General features: G+C 40.0%; 1 long non-coding RNA gene across 1 annotated transcript; it reads right to left on the bottom strand.

Annotated features, from left to right (window-relative positions):
* Window positions 1–7,601: 7,601 nt before the first annotated feature.
* LOC138425320 (uncharacterized) lies at window positions 7,602–12,548 on the bottom strand. Its single transcript, XR_011251171.1, has 2 exons — window positions 12,463–12,548; window positions 7,602–8,218 (listed from the first exon to the last, which is right to left on the bottom strand). It is a non-coding gene; the product is annotated as an uncharacterized lncRNA (long non-coding RNA).
* Between the last annotated feature and the right edge of the window lie 524 nt (window positions 12,549–13,072).

Below are 13,072 nucleotides of genomic sequence, written 5' to 3'. Positions count from 1 at the left end.
AGGCACCCACACGGAGGGCACAGGACAAGTAAAATAAGCCAATGAAGAGGAAACACGTGATCTGAGATGGAGGTGAGACTAAAAAATGGTATTATCAGAGAACTGAAGCAGCAGGGTGCTTAAGGAGGAGGACTCTGTCACTGGTGCTGCCAGGGGGGTGAAGGAGCGAGAAGATGAGGACCTTAGGAGAAGAGTTAATAACCAATAGCCATCTGGGACTGGAGACCAGATCACGTAGACAAGGGAGGGAAGGAGCTGAGACAGTGAGCCAGAGGACACGGGCGGAATTATAAAGCAGCTGGGAGGACAGGCTCTGGGAGCAACTCCACCTGAATCCTGGCTCCACCCAGACCAGGCAACTTAACACACAGACGCTGCCCTAAGTCTCCATGCATGGGATAGAACGGCGTCCCGCCAAATTCACATCCCTCCCAGAACCTCCGAATGTGACCTTATTTAGAGACAAGGTTCTCACAGATATAAACTAGTAAAGATGAGGTTATTCTACAGCAGGTGGGCCCTTAATCCAATATGACTGCTGGCCTCATAAGAAGAGGAAAGGACAGACAGAGATGCACACACAGGGAAGACAACCACTTGAGGATGAAGGCAGAGACTGGAGTTAACCTGTAGCTGCAAGCCAAGGGAAGCTGAGGACGGCGGGCAACCCTGGAAGTTAGGAGAACGGCCCAGGACAGATTCTCTCCCAGGAACCTGAGAGGACACAGTCCTGCTGACTCCTTGATTTTGAACTTCTAGCCTCCTGAACTGTGAGAAAATACATTTCTGTTGCTTTAAGCCACCCGTTTTGTGGTATTTTGTTATGGCAGCTCCAGTAAACCAATATTCTTGGTAACCGGAAGGTTGGAAATATAATATTAAAAATGCTTAGCTCAGTGTCTGTCCCCTTCCAACAGCTCAGTTACATGTTGTCATATATTTTTCTTTGAACAATTTGGTGTGGAAGAAAGGAAAAAGTGGTCCTAGATAAGTCATACATGTGGTAAAGTAAATGTTGTTATTGTTTCTTTTTAAACAGCACTTAGGCTTGCATATTGAAACAGAAAATAAAGAAAGTCTCCAGAGAGAGGGATAGACTAAAGAATCTGGAGATAATATAATCTTTGTCAAAGACCAAATCCAGCGCAAATGAGAGATTTCAAGAGATGAGACTATAAAGTAATAGACAACATACTTTAACGACTTACTACCACTTACAGTCCCAGGACGATATTATCCTTCAGAGACGATGTTCTGGAGGGTAGACTGCTCTTCTGATGGCATTGCCATTACCACAAATACCTTTTAACTTTCTTCCAAACCACATAGTTTCAAACCAAACAGACAAAGTTTTCACCAATTATGACACACCTCATTCTTTATCAAAATACATATCTTCCCAGGCTGTTTATTCAACTGACGTGACACCAAGCAACTTCTATTTCCAAGTGCCAAGTCCACCCTGGAATTATAAACATTAGCACCATTGAGGGTTGAGGGCATTTTAAAAAAGTGTACCAAATATTTATCAAAGTAGTCTTAAATACCAAAATTTGGAAGAAAACATTATGATTTCAAATAGAATATCAAACTTGTTGGCATCAAACGCTGATGACTTCAAACTAGACACGTGTTTTGACAAAAGTTTTTTAAAACAAATATATATCAATTTTCCTCCAGATATGTTAACACTTAAGGCCTAACTGGCTACTCATGGAAGCAATGATGGAATTTTTACTGGTGAATTTCCAACTGAAATCCACTCAGCTATTTCTAAGTAAGCCATTTAAGTACATGGCTTTATTTTTTTCCTCCTTATATCTCATACCTCAGGCTACACAAGAAAGAAACGGCTTTGTTTTCCAAAGGCTTACAAAGAACAGGAAGGAATAAACAATGATTTTAAAATGCTTACTAAACTATTCACATCATGTTCAGATTTTCAGAGAGGAAGGACAAGCAAAGGGGGAAAGGGTCATCTTTAATTTGTTCCCATTTTAACTTTCCTGGAGTTTCCATCCAAACAAAAAAAAATAGACCATTAACAAAAAAGTCACTTTGCTTAAAATGAGATCTTTTAAAATGGGCTTTTTACTACATAAGAATCATGAATTTTTTTGCTGTTTAACCTTCACCATGGAGTAAATCAAATTCTTTATCCATCCTTCTATTGCATTCTGTACACCATATTTCACAGTGAAACACTAACCTGCACTTTATTTGAGCTTGGAAATCCAGGATAAATAGAAGGAGGTTGCAATAAAAGAGGAGGCTCCCCCAGAGCCCAGATTCTGAGAAGCAAAAAATGTGCCCTGCCTGGCTGCAGAACGGAAGTTGCATTTGGTTGTGCAACTCATTGGTTACACAGAACTCTTGGCCTGATTCTGAGAGATGACATCTGTTCAACCATTGCCCAACTCACTCCTTTCTCAATCAGGATGTGTTAGCTTGATTTGAAGACACAGTCTCCCATTCCTTTGATCATCAGGAGAGATGGGGGAACTGAGAGAGGAAGTGGAGTGCCCTACATAATACGACCTTCTCTCAAACTTGCAACTGGGTCACATGGCTGTGATTCATCCTGTCCTATTCTTATAAAACCATCAGCATTTATGGAATATATATATGTATGGCGTGTATATATATATATATGTCTGTAACTGAGTACACACTTGCATTGTATGCATATATAAAAGGGCATAATATATGTAATATATTTCCTAAGTACACTAAAATATGCAACATATAAAATATATATAATATACTATTCTTATAATACATAAGACATATATTATATACATGTTACACAGAATACATACTAAAATTGTACATTATATACATTGTACATTATATACATGTATAACAGATAGTGTGTATTATATTATGTATCATATTATATACGCTTACATAATACACTCACATATATCCGTTCAGTTCACTCATTCAGTCACGTCTGACTATTTGTGACCCCGTGGACTGCAGCACGCCAGGCGTCCCTGTCCATCACCAACCCCCAGAGCTTACTCAAACTCACGTCCATTGCATCAGTGATGCCACCAAACCATCTCATCCTCTGTCATCCCCTTCTCCTCCTGCCTTCAATCTTTCCCAGCATCAGGGTCTTTTCCAGTGAGTCAGTTCTTCACATCAGGTGGCCAAAGTACTGGAGTTTCAGCTTCAGCACCAGTCCTTCCAATGAACACCCAGGACTGATCTTTGGGATGGACTGGTTGGATCTCCTTGCAGTCCAAGGGACTCTCAAGAGTCTTCTTCAACACCACAGTTCAAAAGCATCAATTCTTCGGTGCTCAGCTTTCTTTGTAGTTCAACTCTCACATCCATACATGACCACTGGAAAAACCATAGCCTTGACTAGATGGACCTTTGTTGGCAAAGTAATGTCTCTGCTTTTTAATATGCTGTCTAGGTTGGTCATAGCTTTTCTTCCAAGGAGAAAGTATCTTTTAATTTCATGGCTACAGTCACCGTCTACAGTGATTTTGGAGCCCACCCCCCCAAAATAAAGTCTCTTACTGTTTCCATTGTTTCCCCATTGATTTGCCATGAAATGATGGGACCGGATGCCATGATCTTAGTTTTCTGAATGTTGCCTTTAAGCCAACTTTTTCACTCTCCTCTTTCACTTTCATCAAGAGGCTCTTTAGTTCTTCTTCGCTTTCTGCCATAAGGGTGGTGTCATCTGCATATCTGAGGTGATTGATATTTCTCCTGGCAATCTTGATTTCAGTTTGTGTTTCATCCAGCCTGGCATTTTGCAAGATGTACTCTGCATATAAGTTAAATAAGCAGGGTGACAATATACAGCCTTGACGTACTCCTTTCCTGATTTGAAACCAGCCTGCTGTCCGTGTCCGGTTCTAACTGCTGCTGCCTGACCTGCATTCGGGTTTCTCACGTCTGTGTACATAACTATGTAATGCTCGTGTATACTCAGTCACGGGTTGTTACCTGTCTTCTTACTGTTTCTAATGTGTGTTTTATTCTCTTAAACCAGTGCTAAAGTCTTCAATGGTAGGGACACTATTGAGATATCATGGAAGATCTATACTGCGGGTTGGCATTGGGTAGATTTCTTTAAGAGCAGTTTAGTGAGGAGCAAGCTGTGCAGACCTCTGGGGTGGGGTGTTTCAGGCAGAGAAGTCAGTGACTACAAGGACCTTGAGATGGAGTGTGTTCGAGAGTGGAAGGAAGAGCAAGGAAGGTCAGGGTTGCTAAAATGCAGCAGACAAAGAGCGGAAGGCAAAGAGTTCAGAGAGAAAGAAAAAGGGTGACTAGCTGACATATGGTCTTCCAGGCCTTAGTAATGCTGAAGTGGACTCTAAAAAGCTGATGAAACATAGAGCTTGAAGTTGAGAATTAAGAGATTGGAGAATATCTGTCAATACAACAGAACGAGAGGACATAAGAACTGGCAGACCTTGGAAAGAAGAGAAATCCAGAGTGAGGGTACAACAGAAGTGGCCTGAAACATAACAGACCCTTCTGCAGACACAGTGAAGGGCAGAATAATGTCCTTTAATTAATTAGTGAGCACAATGAGAGTGAAATGAACAGTCCAAAAGGACCAAAAAAGAAATGACAGCTAAGGAAGACAGACAAATAAGATCTCTTCTAAGAAGAGACCAAAACAAATGGAAGAAGAGAAATATTCAAAAAAGATCATTTGAAACTGCACTTCAGAGGAATAAGCAAAGACTTAAACCTATAATATGTCTTAGGAAAACACTGATTCAAAATGATTAACTCTGAGATTGCTGTTGTTCAGTCACTAAGTGGTGTCTGACTCTGTGACCCTACAAACTGCAGCACTCCAGGCTTCCCTCACTCATATCCATGAGTCAGTGATGCCATTCAACCATCTCATCCTCTGTCACCCCCTTCTCCTCCTGCCTTCAATCTTTCCCAGCATCAGAGTCTTTTCCAATGAGTCAGCTTAGCATCAAGTGGCCAATGTATTGGAACTTCAGTTTCAACATCAGCCCTTCCAATGAATATTTAGGGTTGATTTCCTTTAGGATTGACTGGTTTGATCGCCTCACTGTCCAAGGGACTCTCAAGAGTCTTCTCCAGTACCACAATTCAAAAGAATCAGTTCTTCAGTGTTCAGCCTTCTTTATGGTCCAACTCTCACATTTGTACATGACTTCTGGAAAACTGTAGCTTTGACTGTACAGGCCTTTGTCAGCAAAGTGATGTCTCTGCTTTTGAATACACTGTTTGTCATAGCTTTTCTTCCAAGGAGCAAGCATCTTAATGTCATGGTTGAAGTCACTATTCAAAGTGATTTTGGAGCCCCCCAAAATAAAATGTGTCACTGTTTCCACTTTTCCCCCATCTATTTGCCATGAAGTGATGGGGCTGGATGCTATGATCTTAGTTTTTTGAATGTTGAGTTTTAAGCCAGCCTTTTCACTCTCCTCTTTCACTCTCATCAAGAGACTCTTTAGTTGCCCTTCACTTTCTGCCATTAAAGTGTTACCATCTGTGTCTCTGAGGTTGTTGACATTTCTCCTGGCAATCTTAATTCTAGCTTGTGAGTTATCCAGCCCAGCGTTTTGCATGATGCGCTCTGTATATGTTAAATAAGCAGGGTGACAGTATATGTACTCCTTTGACAACTGACGTACTCCTTTCCCAATTTTGAACCAGCCTGTTGTTCCAAGCCTGGTTCTAACTGTTGCTTCTTGTCTTAGACGTCTGGGATGCTTCCTGGTAAAATTACTGGACTTCCCAGATAAGAAAATAATTCTGTGGGCACTCAAGCAAAAATATCAGGTACCTATGAAAACAACAAAGTTAGCTTCTCTTAGCCACAGTCCATTCCAGGACAATAGATAAAAAACTGAAACTCCTCAGTGAAGAAAATGTGGCTCACTGATTTTGTAAAAAAATTGTATTTTAAGATGCACTCAAATTGAACTTTTTGATACATTTTATGCATTTTAATGCATTTTATGCATTAATTCATGTGAGCACCACCACAATGAAAATACAGAATAATTCTATCACCTCCCCAAATTCCCTGTGTTATCCCCTTTTAGTCAAAGCCATCCTTCACCCCAATTGCTGAGAATAAATCAGTTTTCCGTCACTATAGTTTGGTCTTCAGTTTCCTGGGGCTCCCCTTTTTGGGCTTCTGACCAAAACATGGAGCTCTGGAACCAGACAATATGCAATCTTTTGAGACTGGCTTTTTCCCCCCACTCACATAATGCCTTTAAGCTTCATTCAAGTTGTGTGAGTGTACCAGTAGTTTTGTTATTACTTTGTATTACTGAGTAGTATTTGATTGTATAGTTTGCACATATTTTGTGGTACAACTCACTCATCCATTCACCTATTGAAGGACATTTGTATGAGGTTGTTGATATTTCTCCTGGCGATCTTGTGTGCTTATGGATAGATATGCTGTAAACTTTCTGCTATTGAACCCATCCAATAAGTTCTTAATTTTGGTTATTATATTTTTTGGATAGGTATTTTTGGAACTTTTATTTTGTATTGGAGTATAGCCTATTAATAAATAATGTTGTGATAGTTTCCAGTGAACAGCAAAGGGACTCAGCTACACATACACATGTATTCATTCTCCCTCAAATACCCCCCCCCTTCCAATCTGCCACATAACACTGAACAGAATTCTATGTGCTATACTCTAGGTCTCTGTTGGTTATCCATTTTAAATATAGCAGTGTATACATGTCCATCCCAAGCTCCCTAACTATCTTTTCTCCCCATCCTTCCCCTGGCCACAATATGTTCAGTTCTCTAAGTATGTGGGTCTCTTTCTGTTTTGTAAGTTCATTTGTATCATTTCTTTTTAGATTCCACATATAAGGGACGTCATATGATATTTCTCCTTCTCTGACTTCGCTCAGTATGACGATAGGTCCATCCACGTTGCTCCAAATGGAATTATTTCATTCTTTTTAAAGAATGGCTGAGTAACGTTGCATCATATATATATATATATATATATATATACGCACCATATCTTCTTTATCCATTCCTCTGTCGACGGACATTTAGGTTGCGTCTATGCTTTGGCTACCATAAGCAGTGCTGCCGTGAACACTGGGGTGTATGTATCCTTTCAGATCATGTTTTTCTCTGAGGATATGTATTTTCAATAGATTTTATCTTTTTGGAGCAGTTTTAAGTTCATGGCAAAATTAAGCACTGAGTATGGAGTTCCTATATGTTTCTTTCCCCCCAACACCATAGATTTCCCCACTATCAACATCTCATACCAGAATGGAATCTTTGTTGCAACCAATGAATGTTATTGTGTTTTTCAGTTTAGAAATTTCCACTTAACTCTTTTTTATAGTTTCCATTTCTTTGTTGAGATTGTCTTTAATTCCTTACTTAAGCATTTTTGTAAGAGTTGCTTTAAAACCTTTGTCAGATAATTACAACATATGTGTCATTTTGGAGTTGACAGCTGTTGGTTGTCTTTTTTCCCATGAAAACTGAAATTTTCCTGGCTTTTCATATGTCCAGGAATATCAGATTATTTCCTGGGCATTTAAAATATTGTAAAACTGCATTTTGTTTAAAATTTTATGGATAATAATGACTTTTTTTTAATTTTTACTTTTACTTTATTTTACTTTACAATACTGTATTAGTTTTGCCATACATTGACATGAATCCACCATGGGTGTACATGAGTTCCCAAACATGAACCCCCTTCCCACCTTCCACCCCATATCATCTCTCTGGATCATCCCCGTGCACCAGCCCCAAGCATCCTGTATCCTGCATCAAACACAGACTGGTGATTAGTTTCTTACATGATAGTATACATGTTTCAATGCCATTCTCCCAAATCATCCCACCCTCTCCCTCTCCCTCAGAGTCCAAAGTCTGCGTGAGCAATCCCTGTGGTCTAGTTCAGGGCACAAAGTTCAGACCATTCTTCTGAGGGTTGTAGTTCAAGTCCTTCATAGTGGTTCTTGGAGCTTTCCAACACGCACACCACCTAGGTGTCACTCTGGCATCTGGATGGCAGTCAACTTTAGTTAGCAAGGGCTGCTATGATAAGTGTCATAGATTGGGTAACTTAAACAACAATGTTTCTTGGTGTTTTGGAGACTATGAAGTCCAAGTTCAAGGTGGCAGCAAGATTCCATGTTTGCTGAAGGGCTTCTTCATGGTTTGTAGATGGCCACCTTCCAGTCATATCCTCACACACCTGAAGGAAATCATTTGCCTTGTGCCTCTTCTTATAAGGGCACTAATTCCATTCATGCAGTCTCCACCCTCACAACCTAATTACCTCCCAAAGGCCCAATCTCTAGATACCATCCCATTGGGGTTTAGAGGATAAAGAGTAGAAAACATATCATAACCTGATAGAGAAGAAGAGGAAGAATTTGATGGAAAAGAGGAGATGGGAGAAAGTCAAGGTGTATAATATTAGGGTTGCTTCGAGTGGGTCAATAGATATATTGTAAACAGATGAAGTGTTTAGCAATGTTGGTGATAGAGATTACCATGAAAAATAAAAACAGAACCAACTGTTTCAAATTATATGGGACACATAAAAAAAGCAAAGGAAACAAACCATGCCAATTACTATTTTAAAAGAAGCAACAAAAATATAAATAATAATACAACTTTGATACAACTGCTACCATATACCTATTAAATCAACAAACAGAAATTGTCTAAATTCTCCTATTAAAATAAGAATCTCAAATTGGATCAAATAGTTAAATTCAGCAAGAGAATCCCTAAAACAAAATGATTCATAAAGGTTGAAAAGAAAGAACCAAGATATACTTAAAGGGGCTTCCCAGGTGACACAGTGGTAAAGAATCCACCTGCCAAGACAGAAGACACAGGAGACTTGGGTTTGATCCCTGGGTCGGGAAGATTCCCTGGAGGAGGAAATGGCAGCCCACTCTAGTATTCTTGCCTGGAAAATCCCATGGACAGAGGAGCCTGGTGGGCTATATAGCCCACGGGGTCACAAAGTAGGACACGACTCAGCATGCACGCAAGATATACTTGGCAAATACAAACAACAAAGAAGTTAACATTTCTACTAAAGTCATGACCTTTACATTCAGCTCAGTTCAGTTCAGTCACTCAGCTGTGTCCGACTCTTTGCAATCCCATGGACTGCAGCATGCCAGGCTTCCCTGTCCATCACTTAATAATACATATTAAGACATTTTAAATTAAAAAGTAGAATCATAATTAAAATCCAACACACTTCAAGATCTATTCATCAAAAATATAGAATCAAAGTTCATAAAGCCCAAACTGAAAAAAAAAGGAGAGAAATAGGCACAAATATATCGCTAGTAGGAGACAGATCTCACTCCACCTGTGCTAAACTGTGTTATGTGTTCAAATCATCTGTTGCCTCCACCCACCTCTCCTTTGTCATTCTTTTCTTTCGGCAGAATACCTCTTATCCTGTTCACTTTCATTTTGACCACACAACCCCCTCTGTCCAAAAGAGTGTGAGTATATGTGATATGGGCTTCCCTTGTCGCTTAGACAGTAAAGAATCTGCCTGCAATGCGGTAGACCCAGGTTTGATCCCTGGGTTGGGAAGACCCCCTGGAGAATGGCAACCCACTCCAGTATTCTTGCCTGGAGAATGCCATGGACAGAGGAGCCTGGCAAGCTACAGTCTATGGGGTTGCAAAGAGTCAGACACAACTGAGCGACTAACACACACACACACACACACACACACACACACACCTGTGACAGGGACCATCTGAGCATAAACTTTAAGTGCACTTGCACGGTTTGACCCTGCAACTCTTGTTCTACCAGGACCAGGGGGAGAGTGGGGTGAAGCACGATCATGCAAGTGCAGAGTCATATTCTGTTTTTATTAAAAAATTTTTATATTTGTTCATCATGGATTTTTGTATTAATTTTAATTTTTTAAAACATTGCATTAGAAAATTCATTTATCCTGATTACTGAGGGTTTTTTTTTTTTTAAGTCCTCTTAAATTTTGCACACAAGGCAAGTTTCCCGCTGGTGGCCCTGCTTCCTGCCCTGAACCATGATGACAGTATGAACCCAGAGAGTAGTTACTCGTTCAGCCCTGTATCTGGAGTGAGAAGACTGTGGAGCTGGGCCGGGCTGAACCAGGCAGATCCCAGGGGAACCACAGTAGGGATGCAGTGCTCATGCAGTACCAGCAAGGAAGAAGATTCGTTTTTTAAACCAACGAGATTTGAAGTTTCTTTGTTATGCAGCATGGTCTAGTGAACCCTAATGTATAGCCAATGGCTGATCTAGTTCCACAGGACTGGAAAAAGTCAGCTTTCATTCCAATCCCAAAGAAAGGCAATGCCAAAGAATGCTCAAACTACCACAGAATTGCATTCATCTCACACATTAGCAAAGTTATGCTCAAAATTCTCCATGGCAGGCTTCAACAATATGTGAACCATGAACTTCCAGATGTTCAAGCTGGATTTAGAAAAGGCAGAGGAACCAAAGATCAAATTGCCAACATCCACTGGATCATCGAAAAAGCAAGCTGCTGCTGCTGCTAAGTTGCTTCAGTTGTGTCCAACTCTGTGCGACCTCAGAGATGGCAGCCCATCAGGCTCCCCTGTCCCTGGGATTCTCCAGGCAAGAATACTGGAGTGGGTTGTCATTTCCTTCTCCAATGTTCCAGAAAAACATCTACATTTGTTTTATTGACTATGTCAAAGCTTTTGACTGTGTGGATCACAACATACTGTGAAAAATTCTTCAAGAGATGGGACTACAAGACCACCTGACCTGTCTCCTGAGAAATCTGTATGCAGGTCAGGAAGCAACAGTTAAAACTGGACATGGAAAAACAGACTAGTTCCAAATTGGAAAAGGAGTACGTAAAGGCTTTGTATTGTTACCCTGCTTATTTAACTTATATGCAGAGTACATCATGCGAAATGCCAGGCTGGATGAAGCACAAGCTGGGATCAAGATTGCTGGGAGAAACATCAATAATCTCAGATATGCAGATGACACCAGTCTTATGGCAGAAAGTGAAGAAGAACTAAAGAGCCTCTTAACGAAAATGAAAGAGGAGAGTAAAAAACTGGGCTTAAAACTCAATATTCAGAAATCTAAGATCATGGCATCTGGTCCTATCACTTTATGGCAAATCGATGGGGAAAGAATGAAACAGTGAGAGACTTTACTTTTGGGGGGCTCCAAAAATCACTGCAGATGGTGACCGCAGCCATGAAATTAAAAGACACTTGCTCCTTGGAACGAAAACTATGACCAACATAGACAGCATGCTAGAAAACAGAGACATTACTTTGCCAACAAAGGTCTATCTAGTCAAAGCTATGGTTTTTCCAGTGGTCACGTATGGATGTGAGAGTTGGACTATAAAGAAAGCTGAGTGCTGAAGAATTGATGCTTTTGAACTGTGGCATTGGAGAAAACTCTTGAGAGTCCCTTGGACTGCAAGGAGATACAACCAGTCTATCCTAAAGGAGATCTGTCCTGAATATTCATTGGAAGGACTCATGCTGAAGCTGAAACTCCAATACTTTGGCTACTTGGTGTGAAGAACTGACTCGTTTGAAAAGACCCTGATTCTGGGAAAGAGTGAAGGCAGGAGGAGAAGGGGACGACAGAGGATGAGATGGTTGGATGGCATCACCGACTCGATGGACATGGGTTTGTGTAAGCTTCAGGAGTTGGTGATGCACAGGGAAGCCTAGCATGCTGCAGTCCATGGGGTCACAAATAGACATGACTGAGTGACTGGACTGAACTGAACTGATCTAGTGGACAAAAATGTCAGATTATAGATGACCTTTAGTAATGTAATAAATATGTTAGATCTTACTCATGCAGACCACACTATTCCCTAAAAACAGAGAAAAGTGAAAAAAGTAAAAGTGTTAGTCCTTCAGTTGTGTCGGACTCTTTGTGATTCCATGGACTGCAACCTGCCAGGCTCCTCTGTCCACGGAATTCTTAAGGTAAGAATACTGGAGTGGATAGCTAATCCCTTCTTCAGGGGATCTTCCCTATCCAGGGATCAAATCCAGTTCTTCTGCATTGCAGACTCTTTACTGCCTGAGCCACCAGGGAAGCCCCAAAACAGAGAATACATCTTCTTGTACTGCGTACTAACTTACCAAAATTAACCATACACTAGGCTACAAAGAAAACATCAGTATATCTTTCAAAGTGGAAATGGTATAGATAACAGTCTTTGACTACACTGTAATTAAACTATGAAATGTTAACAAATATAGAACTGCTTCCCTTTGAAAGTTGAAAGTTATAAAAAGAATCTCTCTTTTACATGACTTCAAAATAGAAATCAAAGGTAAACTGGCAGAATTTCTAGAAGATAACAATAGAAAATGTTAATAGAACATTATGCATCAAAAGCTACAGGGTACAACCTAAGCAGTGCTCACGGCAAATTCAGAGTTACATACTTACATTAAGAAACAAGAAGAGGGTTTCCTAGGTGCCTCAGTGGTAAAGAAGCCGCCTGTCAATGCAGAAGAAGCAAGAAGAAATACAAGTGAATGAACCAAGGAGCTAGCATAAAATTTACAGAAAATAACAAAACAACTCAAGGAAAGGCAGAATAACGGATAATGATAAAAGAAAAAAGTGAATTAATATAAAGAAACACAGAGGACGGATAAATACATCGAATAGCTTGTTAATTGGGAAAAATAAAGAATGATTAGCAAATACAATTAAGATAAGACAAGTGAATTCACAAAATAAGCAATGTGTTAGAGAAGTGAAAAGATTTACAAAAGAGGTATTGATTAACACTGCAAATTATTTTTTAAGATTGTATCAGATGAAAACAAGCCAAGTAAAAGAATTACAGAAAGAAATCAGGGAGAGAAAAAAATGTCTAAATGGACCAATTGCCATTGAAAAAAACACACTGCATAGAAGAAAATGGACAAAGAGCTGCTTTCCTAAAGCACTGACAGCAGCTTTACAGTTGAATTTCACCAAAAAGCTGAAGGAAAAGAAAAATCCAAATAAGACAGCTCCTAAATATTTTTATAAAGCCAACACAACATTA

The sequence above is a fragment of the Ovis canadensis genome, chromosome 20 (genome assembly GCF_042477335.2).
Source record: "Ovis canadensis isolate MfBH-ARS-UI-01 breed Bighorn chromosome 20, ARS-UI_OviCan_v2, whole genome shotgun sequence".
Lineage (NCBI taxonomy): Eukaryota > Metazoa > Chordata > Mammalia > Artiodactyla > Bovidae > Ovis > Ovis canadensis.
This window is presented reverse-complemented; position numbering and strand designations above follow the sequence as displayed.